Consider the following 3310-nt stretch of genomic DNA (forward strand, 5'->3'; position numbering starts at 1 on the left):
CCCCCTTTTTTTTTTCTGCTCAGTGCAGCTGATAACAACTGAGGTCTGAGTCACCTTTACAACATTTGCAGTAAGGACGTATATAAGCAATTCGATTGTTCCTTGTTATCAAGCATTAAGCCTACCTAACCTCCTCTTTTTTTCTAAGCTCTTTTACTCCTAAAGCTTTTTTGTGGTAAGAAACTTGTTCGGCGATTTCTGATCCTTCCTATTTCAGACTGATACAACAGACTATAATCTCCTAGTTCAGTGGTCTTCACTGAAACCAAAACCTGCTTGGTGACAGTAGCTACTGTTTCTACCTAAATGCAGAGTTCCAGCCTAAAGAAGGCATTTAGTTTTTTTCTTTGAAAACAAGACTCCCATATACAACCCCTTAATCTAGATAATGCTCCACTAGAAAGGTGATGTAACTAAGCATACACAGATTTTATTTACACACACACAAATATGCATGTGTATATGTATAATGTACGCTGACACAAATGTAAGTCACTGAATGGTGTAATTAAATACATTATCATTTCTCCTCTGCAAGGTCACAGACTACTGCCCTACTTTAGGAAAACTGTGCAGCAGGATGAAGGAGTTGCTGACCTTTAATGCCCTGGTTCTGCCCCAAAATGCTACCTGTAAGCTATAGGTATGACTGTTTCATACATCTCAATTTTACTTCTTGTAAACCTTGAGTAAATAGTTGACAGACAAACATATTTTTGCTTCTTTATGGAAGCCATCTGTGGTTTTTTCAGGTGTTTTCACTAGCTTTCATTTCACCCTTTAGTAGTGCACTCAAAGACTGCATGCTTAGGGGAAATTAGCAATGAACTCATTACCCATACACGGGTAAGAGTTACTTGAACTTCACCACCTACATGTTTCAACAGAGAATAGTTTGGGGTTAAAAGACTTTAAGCTGCATTGCCCCCAGTTTAAAAGAAAGGGGGGAAAAAAAAAAGACGACAAAAGTTAGCTAATTAGCTAATGGGTATTTTTCCTCATTATTTGCAATTTTAGGTATTTAAATATGGGAGTTGAATGTTTTGTCCATGGAGAACTCCATGAACCAAGGCAGGTATACCACTACTTTTTTCTGAATGGATTCTCTTCTTCACCATGGGAAGTGTCTTCTTGCCCCCATCCATAAATCCAACTGTCGTCAGGTTTAAAATGATGAGAGTCAAGATTTACCGAGCTCTGAACTGCAGCCTGTTCTTAAGCACAAAAGAGGACAGCTGCTGAGTATTTTTTTTTTAATAATCTTCTTTCCAATCTCTATCTCATTTTCTGACAAGTTATTTCCTTACACCGAAAGATAATGCATAGTTTAATTAAAGATGGGTATTTTTCCTACACAGAAAAAGTAGATAATGTACTTTGAAAATAGTTCCATATTTCATCATTCACATTAGTGCATGTTCCCACATAAGGACTGCTGCAGTTAGTACTTGGCGGAATGAAGTTCTCCACAAGCACTCAACTCAGTTCTCTACAGACACAATTCGTGTCCCACCAGACTTTGTGAAAAACAGACCACAGATTGATTATGCTGTGTATGTAAAGGACTCTAAGTGCTGGGAGAATAACTGTAATGCCCACACAGATTAAAAAAAAAAGTATAAAATATTATACTAGAAATGAAAATAAAGATTTAAGTTCAAAAAGAAGCAGCAAGTTCAAAAGAAAGGAGGTTATTACTACAGCAAGTTTCTTTTCCATTACACTCTCTTCACCCCTTTGTTAAAGAGTGACTTAGCTTTGTGTCTGTGATACAAGGGAAGTAAATAAATGCAAACAGAAAACATGACAAATAAAATCACATAAAGTGCTATCATCCTCATGTGAAGTTTAACCTTAAATATGAAGCAAATTGCTCAAATGGAAAAAAAATTGAATTAGGGACTTAATAAAAAAAAGTATGACTGTTGTGACTGCTCAAGCAATGTATTACCACTGAAAGTGCTGGCAATCAGCTCTCTTAAAACACTAATTTTAAATAGATAACATTAATTTATAAATCAGTGGGTTCAACATTACATCTAATATCCCTCTTGCTCACCATACAGCACACAGTAATTAGAGCTCTTGTGAAATCATGCTTCTAAAAACATCGCTTTGCTAGGCACAATTAGTTGATTGCATCAGAAACTGAAGTAAAAGCTTGTTCACAAAAGCAGTATTTCCAGCAGCCTGATGGCTAAGGTTGCTTGGGAGTTCTACAGATTCGGTACCTGTTAAGATTTAGCCTGCTATTTATAACTTTTACTTCTTAGGGTATGGAAATTGGCCTACACTGGAGAAATTTGGAGAGAGGGTTGACTACCCTACTGCAAACATTGATATACCAGCAGTTTCACACATAAAATCACCAATAAGGAGAAGAAATTAAATCGAATGCAGGCAGTTCACGTCGGGGCATACAATGCAACACAAAAGTCAAGGATGAGGTGCCTTTCTCCAGCTCTGATACCACAGCTGTGAAAATGAGTTAACCCCAAGCTGAGACTGAGGAGATGCAGAAAATTTCACATCATCTCACAGGCACTGAAAAAGTTGATTTTCTTGTTTGCCCTTTATAAAGCCATGACTAAATTAATTTTAAAGATTTTCCCTGAGATACTAGGAAGGGGAGTCTGAGGGTTTATACATTCAGGACGAGTTCAGACTCTCTACTGCAAGATGCTGTAATGAAGGAAATACCAGTGTCACCCAACAGCTCAAGTACCATAGTGGTTAGGTTTGATACATCCTTTTCACTGGATCTGCCAGCAAATTTGCCTTGGGTATGACACGCGTCTGCAGAATTTAGGACATTTTATTCACAAATTTTTGGCTTTCAAACACAAATTTCATACATTTGCTCACAGGAGAAAGAATTTATTTTCCTGTACATCCTATAGCCACTGGGTAACAACTGAGTATACTGGGCTGGCCCAGCTTGCAGCAGCCTTCCATGTGCTTCTACCATGAGGTATTGTTGGTAGCAGAGTATGGGCACAGCACTCACAACCTTTTGGCTGTCAGCTGAGACACACACAATGGGACGTAGCTGAGCGAGCGTTTTGAATGAAACCATCTCTGTACTGACCTGGAACTGTAATTGTGTAACACCAGGAATAGGTCCAAGGTGCCAATTCCTCATTGTCATTAGAATGGCACATTTTAAGCAACTAACAGAAAACTATTGTGGAGCGAGGGCCTTGGTGTGGCTTCCATGGAGCTTTCAGGATTGTAGGATCAAGTTTTCAGTTTGTAAATGAGGAAGCAGCTAATTACAGGAATTAATATTTTGCAATACCTATGCATTATC

This window comes from Egretta garzetta, unplaced genomic scaffold (assembly GCF_000687185.1).
Source record: "Egretta garzetta isolate BGI_Z169 unplaced genomic scaffold, ASM68718v1 scaffold234, whole genome shotgun sequence".
Classification (NCBI taxonomy): domain Eukaryota; kingdom Metazoa; phylum Chordata; class Aves; order Pelecaniformes; family Ardeidae; genus Egretta; species Egretta garzetta.